The sequence below is a fragment of the Dromaius novaehollandiae genome, chromosome 17 (genome assembly GCF_036370855.1).
Source record: "Dromaius novaehollandiae isolate bDroNov1 chromosome 17, bDroNov1.hap1, whole genome shotgun sequence".
Taxonomy (NCBI): domain Eukaryota; kingdom Metazoa; phylum Chordata; class Aves; order Casuariiformes; family Dromaiidae; genus Dromaius; species Dromaius novaehollandiae.
This window is the reverse complement of record NC_088114.1, coordinates 13786307-13798821: the sequence shown is the minus strand read 5'-3', so window position 1 is coordinate 13798821 and position 12515 is coordinate 13786307. Positions and strand designations below refer to the sequence as shown.

General features: G+C 45.5%; 1 protein-coding gene across 2 annotated transcripts in view; it reads right to left on the bottom strand.

Annotated features, from left to right (window-relative positions):
- TAOK3 (TAO kinase 3) overlaps positions 1–12172 on the bottom strand; it is a 97519-nt gene extending 85347 nt beyond the window's left edge. For both annotated transcript variants that reach the window (XM_064522291.1, XM_064522292.1), the window contains exon 1: positions 11976–12172. The gene's annotated coding sequence lies outside the window, so the exon portion shown is untranslated. The remainder of the gene's footprint in view (positions 1–11975) is intronic.
- Between the last annotated feature and the right edge of the window lie 343 nt (positions 12173–12515).

The window sequence follows — 12515 nt, the reverse complement described above, 5'->3', positions numbered from 1 at the left end:
TGCAGGAGACGTGCCACTTCCAAAAAGAGGTCCTAGATACCAGAGCAAACATACAGAAGAAGCAAAGACCCTCCAAAATCTTTGCAAGCCTCCAGCAAAAAGGGGACACGATCATCTCTGACCTGCCTCCTCTAACGAGGAGAGTGCGCGTCTGCAAACAGAAAACCTCTACAGCGCATACGCTGTTTTCCCCCTGAGAAGAGGGGAGAAGGCAGAATAAATCACAAGTGACAGTTATTCATAATATCTTGTGCTCTGCTGTTGCCCTGACACTAAAAAAAACAATTTAAAAGCCCACCTAGACCAGGCGATGGCTCCAGGCCACGCGGCTCAGACTAACCCGGCTCAAGACCACACTAGCTGCCGGGCGCAGCAGCCGGGCAGGGGGCCTCTCGGGCCCGCGCGACAGTAACCAGGATCCTCCCTATTACCTGTCAAACGCAGCTCCTTGGCCTCTAGTTAATCACCAAAGTGCAAGAGCCTGGCTTTAAATACTGAGTGTAACAAAACCTCCTAGACGTTTGCCCCAACCTGGATAAGACTCCGGTGACCGGAAGGAAAGCCATCTGTTCCATTAAGTCAGCCCCAACTTTGCAACAGTTTCTTTAATTTAGTCCTTGGTCAGGGGGAGCAGGTTCTGCTTATGTCCCCCTTCCCCCGCGCGGGCCAGCAGACCCTGGCGCTTCTGCTGCGTTAGCAATCGGCACGAGGAAGTTCCTCCTGCGGGGACCGAGGACGCAGGAGACAGCTCTCCGCGCGCACGCTCTCGCCGATTCCCACCCAGCTTCCGAGCAGCAGGAACACAAAAACGTCGGATACAGAACGAGTTTCATCCAGATACTTGGTGTTCGGCTGGGCTTTGCAAGCGTTCTTGATTTATGAATGACAACACAAATTAAGCTGTCCTTCTTGTTTGAGGCCACTAGGAAGACGGAGATCATAAATATGAAAGTCTTAACTTCCTCTCCACACGCCCCGGAGACTCTCACCCCCAACCTCGCTGCCGAGAGCGGCAGCGCTCTGCACGAGGAGCCAAACGTCCTTTCATCGCGATGTTTTACCCTTTCCACGTGCACCACAAATTCCCGGGGCCGCTCTGCAGGCCAGGTGCGCTTCGCAAGGCGCGGGCACCTTTCTGTTGCGCTGTACTGCTGACCCAAGCCTTCCCTCCTCTGCATTAACCGAGGCGATCTTTTCTGAAGCAAATTTCTTCTAATTTTAGGCTCTTGCTTATACACTCCAAGTAATTCTCACACTTCTACAATGCTTACGGCTTAATATTAAAAAATAACTTTTTACCTGTGACATGATTCCTGTCATAAGGTGCCAGGACCTAACATTTAAAAAAGCCACTGCATATCTGAAGCATTAAATAAAAATCTGCTTTTGGTAATACCTGTTTGCTAATTGCCATCAACTTCTACTCACTGTTCACAACGCTGCCGAGACAAGCATCCTGCTTCGCCTTCCCACGTCTTACGGCAGGGGGGCTTTTCTACGTAGGCTATGAAACGCTGAACACCTAACGTGCACCAAAACACCCCAGCTTTTCAAACCAAAGGTTTTCCTTGTTTATAGTACACATCTGAATACAAAATTACAAAAATACAAAATACCAAAAAAAAAACCCTCAAGGTTCAAGTAATATGTAAAGCTCCAAATTTTGGTTCCCTAAAAAAACTTAAGAAAACAAGGTAAAGTATAACTGAAAGGAAAACCTGTTGGTTTTGATTTAAAGCTTCCACTGCAGTTTGCAGCCTAAGACTGAAGAAATGCTGCTCAACCAGACTAAAGTTCAAGAAATAGAAAGTGAAACGGGCTGGTCTACTCAGACTGCACTGGGTGCTGGGGGGTTTTCTTAAAAGAAGTGGGGGGGACCCCAGTATAAGTTACGGGTACTGTTCCTAGAGCAGGGGGAAGTCTCTACCTTCCCGGCCTCTCTTCATTCCCCCCCTGTTCCCTCCTACCCCAGGACCACTGACTATACTATGCAATTTGTTCTTTTTTTTCAGCTGGATCAGTTTCCTAATCTGTATCACCCCGGGGGAACACAAAAGTTTGTGCCAACACAACTCAGCAGAGCAAAGGAGAAGCTGGAGGGTAACAGCTGCTCTTTTCTTCAGCAGTAACATCAGCCTGAAATTCATGTTGACTTGGTCTTGTGATCTGAAATTCACCATCGATCTCATGCTCTCAAAATCCTGATTCCCAGCTCCTGAAGTCATGTGTTTACACATGAATGAGGGCTTTTTTAATCAATACATTTCATATCTGTCAAGTCACCAAAAACAGCTTACATACATAACCATGAAAAGACCAAACCCAAAAGGCAAATAAAAGTCAGTCTAGATTTAGATCTCAATTTCCAATGCTATCTCTTGATTTTCAAGCAGCTGATTGCAGCACTATTGAATTTTAAGAACGTTATTGAAGTTTAACATACCATTGCGAATGGCTGACAAGATTAGTTTTGGAAAATAACCCGTTTTAGGAAAGACTAGATATCAGTGTTTCTCCTTTCCTGCCATTGCTTATTACAATGCTTGCCAGAAAAGATGGATTTCAGGCGCATATTTTATAAATGTACTATCAAATAAAATTTAAAAAAACGAAAACATGGACATCCACACAGAAGTGACACAGGTTTTCAAGTTAAAATAAAGACAACTTGAGTTTGAAGGTTGCAAAATCTTAACAGGTTTTTCTATTTGGTTTATACCTTTAATATCATGTGCTAAAATTTCTGCTGCCTAATAAATATTTCTGTCTTGTTCATTTACAAGGTGAAAACATGACAGAGGAAAAGAGGTAGGCAGATACAAAGGAAAATTTCAGCTAGATATACTGTCCTCTTTTTGGCGAGAAGGTGCTAAGGGCTCACTAGCGGCAGCATAAGTAATCATCGCTCTGCTAAGCAGCCAAAATTCACTTAGGCTACAGCATGACCTGCATGCAAAACCAGCCGTGAAACAGCAATGAAGAGCTCAAGGCAGACTCAAACGCTCCTGCATATGCTTCAGCTCTGCTCTAAACCACCGCAGTGCTCCAGTATTGCAGCAGGCTGAATCTGCCCACTGTAACTGAAGGTGAAGCCAGGAGCAGCTACTACCATAGATTCAGCTCTTAAGACTCCTTAACAAACAGTCTGACAATATCCCAGGCTTAACCAGTTCTTTCATTGCCAGGGCCTCAACCATAATAAACCCCTTGAACATTCCTACAGTGTTTTCCAAAGATCTCACAGCATCTGGCTACTAACTGTGCACGCATAGCTTTGTGAGGCAGGTATTAGTCAACTCTTTCTTTTTTTTTTTTTTTTTTTTTTTTTTTTTAATTTAAATACAGATAAAAAACTGAGGCAGAAAGCTAGCAAGCGACTTCCCTGTGGATATAAATCCAGTTCTTCCAGATTCCATTCCTGTCATCAGCCAAAAGTTCATCATTACGAAGAAAGAAATTAGTCTGGTCTTATAAACAGTATTTGAACACAGGCCTTCCTAAAATATTTGCAAGCAGTTGACCTTAAACACAAGCAGAGCTGCATGGGTAGCCTGGGGCTCCAGTCTCTGACTTGCAGTATCAGTAGACCTGGGTTCTTGTCCCTTTGCTGCTCTAAACTTCTCCAGCACCTAAATCCAACACAAACTGTGCAACAGAGCAGCCGGCAATTTGATTTGACCACTTCTGGCCAGTTCGGGCTCAGCTTATCAACAAACAGTAAGACTGCTCAAACATACAAACAGTCCTCTAAAAAATTCAGATGGCCAGGAAAAAAAGGAAAACAAACAACAAGCTTTAGCCAGCAAATTACTGCCTACCTTACTATGATGCACTGAACGATCCTTGCCACACTGACAGAAATCTCACCACAGCACACAGTCGCAATCCCAAATATAAAAAAGGTCCCAAACACACCTGTAATTTGGAGCATTTGGCTAAGTTGATATTTAGTGAGCCTTTAGATTTTGAATTGCTCCTATGGTATACCACACATTTATCTGCAGTTGCTGCAGCTCTTTACAAGTTAGGCATCTTTGGTTTATGACATGTTCATGTGGTGCTTCGAAGAACAAGATCCTGTTCTGGATTAATACTACCATCTGCAGCATTCCTACACTATATTTCTCACAACATAAAACCAAGCACAATAGTTATTTTAATAAAGAAGCTACTAAATACACCTTCCCTAAGAGTCTGAGTTGAAATTAAATACTTTTTTTGGAAGAAAAACAAAGCTCCCAAGAATACAAAGTTTAACTCTGCTTTTGCACTTCTCAAGTAAACAAAGTAAAAATAAGAGATTCTGTAATATAAAGTCATTCCAGTAACAACTCATTTATTCTAGTTTTGTATATATGCATTACCACCACATACTCACTTGGGTCCTCATCAAGTCCTGAACATACAACCTTCAAAACCACAACAGGAGCTCTTCCACAACAGGAATACCTGAAAATGGAAAGCCTGCTATTTTCTGTGTGGATCCTGCTAAGGATAAAGACACTGCACAGAAATCTATACAAACAAGTTTGAGAAACAGTCGCACAACTAGTGGGAACATTTTTGGTTTCTATTCCTCACTTTAGGAGCAAGATGTAGTTACAGGTAGGACAGCCATAAAAATACTCCTTTTTTTCATTATTGCAAATGAACATAAACCTCTGACTACGAAAGCATGAACTTCTTTCACTTCAGCTAAAGGTTCAGGACTTTTAATATAAAAACAGCAGCAGAGTCATAAGTCACTGTGTTCTCCAAAGGATGACAAAACTCATTGCATTAGTATGCATTAAAGCAGCATCCGACTGTGGCAAACTGGATGAGACCCGACTCTTTAACAGAGACTCAGTTTCCATCCTAGCTCACATTTAGGTCTCCATTATCTTATCTGCTCTGCCACTTGCATACGTTCCAGATAAGAAATGTTTTTTCCCTCTTTTGAAAGCAGCTTAAAGTTAAAATTAAAATTACAACCAATCCGTGTTAAGGTTAAAAATGTTATAAATTAAAATTCATTCAAGACTATTACTTCTCTGAATTAATTTTCTGAAATGTGCAGGTTAAAACTGGTAACCAGAGTTAGCTGTTGTGCTACATGAGTTTTAATAACGGTAGTTCATTCTGCAGGTGAAAAGGGAATATTTTCTTAATTTCTGCTTATTCAAATAGTTTAGGTCAACGATCAGTTCATCTAAAGTTGAGAAACTGCTTAAGAGCTGGGAGGGGGGAAAAAAAAAAAAAAGCTTGTTTTCCTCTTCTACCCTATGACTAAGAATGAGGCAAGAGACGGGAGGATCTAAGATCCTGAAGGCGATGGTAACAAGAAGTCATTAGTTAATTCCTTCAACTACAAATAATGTTTCCATTTATTAAATAAAACAGTTATTAATGATGCCATAAATATTTTTTTTCCTTATGGATACAGCATACTCAAGTTTTATCTGCACCAGTCAAAATGAGTCAAAAGCACAAGCAGCACCGAATTGCTATCCCAAAGCACACTGACGTAAATCAAGTAGGAAGTAAGTGAGACTCATCTGATATTTTTCATACAAAAAGAAAAAAAAAAGACTCTGAGAAAGTGTATATATTCCTCCTAATTGCTAAGATGTTTACAGTTCTAGTTTATCTTTGGGTTAACAAAAATAGTACCAAATCTGGATTAGAATTTCTTTTACCAGTGATGATAACATTTACAAGTCTGTTAGAGTTAATTTTTGTTAGAAAAAGCAAAGACAAATGCAAACACCATCCTAAGGCTCAAATGAAGGTTCCTGAATATTGTTTAAATCACTTTTCTAAAAGCTTAACCAACACGCTCTTACGACCAACTACTTGTTTTCTATGTTACTATAGCCCCCGTGAGCTTCAGTTACACTGTGGGAAGAGTTACAAAGCCACAGCAGAAGTGATGCCAGCTCTGAAGAGATTACAATCGTCTAAAAGATGACTAGTTAAGAAATGCAGGAGAGCACAAGGAGACACAACTGGAATTCATGATCTCTGGCTGCCCTAGAAGAATCAAGGTGCACGTTTTTTTCTCCCACCCACCTCATCAAAAAGCCTCCAGTAGTCATGCAAAGAGGGGCAGGGGGACAAGGGGGAAAGGACTTCTCTGAAGCAAGAACTGGAGCTGTGCCACTTCCCACACCCCCATGCAGCTATATTTGCATAGAATATTTCAGCTTTCAAGACCCTTATTGCTAACAATATGAAATCCTAGTCAGCAAGCAGCCAACCAAGTGGCATGCAACATCACTGGTACTAGCAGAAGATGATTTGGTGAGTAAGACAGGAGGAAAGCCATCCGTCTACGCATTCTTAATATCTCTGCTCCCCATACAAGGCCGAAAGGATTTTAAGTCCTCATCCGAAAGAATGAGACTGACCTGCAGGAAAATAAACATGCCACTGGATGGCCAAAGGGCTACATGAACTGGCAGGACAGAGTTGCTAAAACAACGCAGGACTTCTCAAACCTGTTTCAGGCTCAGAAATCACATCTTTTCTTATGAAACATCCAGTAAACATATACATTTTCTCCAGTGTAACAGACATACATAATTACCAGAAGAAAGCTGTTTTCATTTAAAGGAATTCTTTGAAAAGTTACCACTACAACACAGTGCATCCAATAACAAAAGCAGCAGCCAGAGCTGTTTACAAAAGCTTTCTGCTTAGTGTTAGACTAAAAATCCAAACTCTTTTCACTGTGTAATAAATCAAATCTGGGCTCTACATTTAACATTTTTCAGCAGTACCATATGCTACATACTCAGATATGCTCCATTACAAGGGAGAAAAACATCATCTCAACATGAATCATCAGTGACTACACTTGTAAATCTGGCTCGAACACTCACAGTGTTGAAGGGCAACCCTACAGAAGTCTGCTCAGTTTTATAACAGATTTTGTGCAAGAGGATCTCAGATTGTTTATTTAAGAGGAAAAAAAAAAAAAAGATTAACGTAGGAAGCGAGCACATTATCTGCATCTCTCCCGAAGCAGACTCAGCACGCGCACTCTCTGGCACACATTCATCAATTCCAATCTAATAAAGACATTCTGCTTGTAAAATGATGATAATATCTGGTAGTCATAACACCTTTCATCCCAAACTGCTTAACATACGTGAAAACACACACATCACGTACAAGATTCATTCCCCCCAGTGCTGAAAAGCAGCTACTCTGGGACACGGCCCCTGTCACATTCCCTAGCACAGTAATTGTTTGTAATAGTTTGTGAGAAAAGTTAAAAGAAAAATGAAACCCACAGAACAAGAAAATCCCCAAACATATATGAGTTTTAGGCCACAGGGAAACATAGGTAGGCAGCGCAGAGTTTCCTCGACTGGAATCTGGCCAGGACTCGGGGTTAACACTGCCACTCTTAGAGTGACATGGCTCAGGTAGGCGCAGCTGGCTCGCTCTTCCCAGAGACGGCACAACCAGCAGCAGCAAAGCTGCTCGTACAAAAGCAAAGTCATGAAGCTGTTTCACAACTAAAAGCATGACACGCTCAGGTCACCATTTACCCTCCTTTTGAGGAATTCCTCGGTCTCTCAGGTGAGCTGGTATCACACTCAGCAGAACGACAGTCAAAACAAGGGGTGCCAGCAGAGTGAATTCACTATTTCCAAACTCCGAAGTTAACCTGATGAAGACGAGCTCGTCTGAATGAACCATCCTCTCTAACTTTGCCCAATTAGCCGACATTATCCAACTATACCTACTTATACTAATTTTTAGAAAGATAAATTGAAATTAATAAGCTGAACAAACTGGGAGAATGTCCTTATTTGAAAGTCTTGTGTAGCTAAGTAGTAAGGCATGCAACTGCGTGTTCCCACACAACTATGGGTTTCATTAAATTTAAAATAAACCAGAGTCCATTCTGACCTAATATTCAGGACAGGGAAAAACAGTAATTACATCAACATCAAGCTATTACCTGTTCAAGGGCATAAGTGCTTACTTCATTAACAACTCTGACAAACTTGTTTTGTAAGCTCCCTATATTAAATCCAAAATTTCTCTGTCCCTAAAATTAATCTAACAATTCCTTACACAAAGGGAAAGTCCAGGAAGACAATGCAAACACAAGGGTGAGTACATAAACAAGAAAACTTCCAGACAGCTCCGAAATGCATTCTTTGCTAAAAACAAGCTTTATCCCAAGCCACCAAGACAACCTAATTTCAAAAAAACACCCTTTTTGAATTAATTCAAACTTTTTTTTACTAGCACTACCGTACATTTCTTCAATCTGAGAGCAAAGCCTACGAATCTTTACATGCATTTTTTCCATATTTCCAGCATGAAGTTTAATTTAAAAACCTAATATATATTTCAGAGCAAGTAATGCACCTAATATTAGAAGCACTGTTCTTTAATGCTCTGAAGTGAGGTTTCATAAAGATCCAACAGAAGCTGCAACAGTATCATAAAGAACGAGGAGGGCATTCAAACGCAGATTTCCAACATCCCTCAGTAGCTCAGGAGATGCAAGACCACACCCAATTCATTTACTTTAATTTCTATTTCAGCTGTCCTCCTCATTAATTAGGAAGTGAGGTTCACAGATTACAGTCCCGGACATGCAACACCCCTGGACATGCAACACCCCATGATGATTTTTAATGGTGCAGACCGGATGATCAAGCTTCACGTGCTATGATATAGCTACCAACTCCAACAGACTATTAAAATGAAAAGGCAGAACATGTGCTGCCAACATCAAAGTAGGATGAGATTTCCTTCTTTTTATCCAAACATGTCTACTGAAACATGGATTTACGTTTCACCTAATAAATTAAAATAAATATACCGCAGTGATTTCAGAGAGTGGTAAGGTCAGGAAACCCCATGGAGCTACTACCCTTGCGAGAGCTAATGAACAACGCAGTCGCATAACGTTCGTTGAGCAGCACTAAGCCAAAGGCAATTGAATCCTTCTCGTTTAATCAATGGCCTTCAAATAAGGAAGTAGTTTGAAAATGATACAGCATAAGATAAAATGCTCCTTCTTTGGTTTACTCTTTTTGAATTCTTCTCCTGCAGGGTAAAGACACATCTGCTAAAAAGCTGAGGAAGCGCTGAAACTCAGTTTTACAAAAATCTACTTCTTGAACATCTTAGATATCAAACTTGTGCTTTTATTAAACTATGTTGTAAATGCTGTACCTGAACTGTGGACAGGTTGTTAGAAGAACCTGAATTTTTTCTTAAAACAAAAAGTTTGTTCTTTTCTTCAAAAGGTTTTTCTCTTCTATATAAAAAATAGCAAGTTAAAACAATAAACATTTTTCTGTGAAAATCAACAAATAAATAAAATTGGAAGTGTTTCACGAACACTTCTTCCCCATCCTTTTCTCATAATCTGAACGCTGCAGCATTTCATGAGGCTGCAGAATGGCCTGGAACAAAAACCAGTAAACAGGGGAAACAACTAGCCTGCGCTCCTGCTCCAAACTCACCGATCCGACCCTCTCTGTGGCGAGCGTTGCTGACACTGCCGCCTCTCCTCCTCCCAGCCCAGGGCTTCCTGAACAGCCCACGTTTGCCCAGCAAATTCCAAACTAGCTACATGCAGAAGGATTTTCCCCCCTCAGACAGAAGCCAGCTGACTAGTCAGAAGAAGGGACAAGAGCCCAGTTCTGTTAACAGACCATCCCATTCTGCAACACATCGTGAAAAATAAATTTAGCAACAGAAGACTGTTGGTATAAGATAGATATTTACAAAATGTAAGCAGAAAAAATTATATTACTTGCAAGGATCCTTTTAACTGGTAGTTAGCAGAGGTAACAAAGTGAGAGGGATGTACAGAGAGCCGCTACAGGTAATGCATACAGAAAAGAATTAGTTTGCAATCTGAAAACTCTCATATTAAGAAGAAAGAATCCCTGGCATCAGGGATTCAGGGCATTTGCCAGCTAGCTCAGTTTTCCTCAAATCAAATGCCAAAGAAAGTTATATGATGAATAATTCATTACTGAGTAAACAAAAAAACAACCCCTAAATGGACAACCCCCCAAAATACATTAATGCAGATATGAACAGCTTGCAGCTTCACTGTGGGTGCATGAAGCACTAAGATGTCAGACACTTTCTATTAACTTCAGTGTTCAAAAAAAGGACAGAGTTTGCCAACAAGTATTTACATTTAAAACACTACCTATATCATTACATTATCAGAATTAGCTGGCTACCAGAAGTTATAAGGTTTTAAAGACAAACAAAACAGAGAGGAAAGAGCACGCGTAGCATTCCCTGCACCAGTAACCCATTACCAGTACGGAAATACCAACACACGTACTCTACCGCATCTTGTACCGGTTTTATCACACTAAAGACCACTAGCAAAATAAGCTACACTAAGCGTTGTACTGAATATCAATGCGCTGTTCAAAATATGTAAACGGACCTCGGAAAACAGACTGGAACCGACTTATCCTCGCGCAAACATGAGTGCTGTAAACTGCGGTCATTCCCCTGCTGCTCTCTTAGCTCGCGAACTTCTCGTCGCGTCCCGCGCTGTGGAACAGCCTCCACGGGCGAGGTACGGGGCGCCCCAGCCTCCGCAACCGAGCCGCTTACGTCTTCTCGCTCAGGCCGCTACCCTGGAGGGTGGCAACGCGATCCGAAATCCTCCTGGAGGGAAAGGCGCGCGCAGCTGGGAAAAGTCCTCTTCCTGCGGGGCTTCTCCGCAACGAGGAGGAGGCCGCACCAGCACCACCTGCTTCGCTGTTTTTAAACAGACATGGCAGCTGCCACCAGAGCGTGTGCAGAGCCAGCGCGCACTCCACGCGCCCACGGGACCGGCGGGCGACGGCCAGAACGCGGCCCGAGGAGAACACCCGGCGCGCAGAGCGTGGCAGCGGCTAGGAGCGGCTCAGCTCTACTAAGGCTGAGCAAGCAGCTGCGGGAAAACCTGGATGCTGCCAGGGCTACTCAATAGCCACTCCAGTTTTACGAGCATCATAGTTACAGGATTAGGTAATTAATTCTGCCTACTTTCCTCTGAAAAGTGACATGAGACCCTAAATTCAATTATGCATATGTGTATATATATACACACATGAATGTGCGTGTGTCTGTGTACATATGCATACATAAATCCCAGAAATGTAAGAGCCTAGTACTTGCCTCTAAAACATATAGCAGCCTCCTCCCTTCTCCTTGCTCCACTAAGACGACCGCTGCTAGGTTATATTTAGCACCTACGGTAAGTGATTTCTGGATGCCAGCAGAAGAAGAGAGACGTCTCCCACCAGAACCAGGGCAGCGTGCTGAACTTCTGCTCGGTTTTCAGGAAACCGAGGGAAACGGAGCTCCCCTTCCCCTTCAACCTCACCCAGCCCACACCAACGCCGCTCCAACTACTGGCTCGCAGGCAGGTTTGAGGGACGATCTTAACCGGCGAGGGCCGCTTATCCCGGCGGCGACAGCTCTCGGGGAGGGCGGCGCGGTGGCTCCCTCACCTCCCCGCCGAGGCGCCTTCCCCGCCCGCGGCCGCTGCCGCCGGGAGCCCCGAGCGCGGCCCCCCCGGGGGGACGGGGAGCCGCACAGACAGGCAGGCTGCACGCACACAGGCAGACAGGCAGGCAGACAGGCAGGCGGGCAGGCTGCACACAGGCAGGCGGGCGGGCGGGCAGACAGACCGGCCCCGGCGGGCGGCTCTCGCGCCCTCTCCCAGGGCGCAGCTCAAAGTCTAAAGGCAGCTGCCCGCGCTCGGAGCCGCCCGGCCCGGCCCGCGCGGCCGCCGAAGGGCCCCGGCGGGAGCTGGACTGGACCGGACCGGGCCGGGCGGGCCGGACCCCAGGAGCTGCCGCCGCTGAGGGGCTCCGCGCGCCGCCCGCCCCGCAGCCCGCCCGCCGCCGCCGCGCCGTGCCCCCCGCCCCCGCCACGCGGCCGGTGCCAGCGGCCGCCGCCGCTCCCCGCCCCACCGCCCCCGGCGCCGCCGCCCTCACCTGGTGCCCGGAGACCGGTGGCGGCGGCGGGCCACGTCCGCGCCGCCCGGGGAGGGGGAGGAGGAGCTGCCGCCCCGTCCCCGCCGCTTCCTGCCACGGCCCCGCCGCCGCCCGAGGTGCGGCTCCCTCCTGCCAGGCGCGGCCAATCGCGCCGCCGCCTCGGCGCTCGGCTGCGTGGCCTGCCCGCGGAGGCTCGCCGGGGGGCGGGGAGGAAGAGCGGTGGAGGGGGGAAGCATCGGTGCTCGGCTACACAGCCCGGGAGCTCAGGCAAGGCAGCGGAGCGGCGCCGCGCCGCGCTTCATGGATCGCTCCCGAGAGTCGGCGCGCGACTTAGCCACCTGAGCGGCCCACGCCCAGCCCCATGGGGACAGTCTGGGGGCGGATCCCGACCCTGCGCCAGCCGGGCTCGATTCAGTCTGCCTGCTGGCGCGGGGCAGGGGGGGAGGCGATCGGCGGTCGATTGGTAGTGCCCGGGAGCGCAGCCGGCAGCCGTTGGCGCTGTGGGGCGGGCGGGTGCGGCGGGGGTGTCTCGGGTCGGGG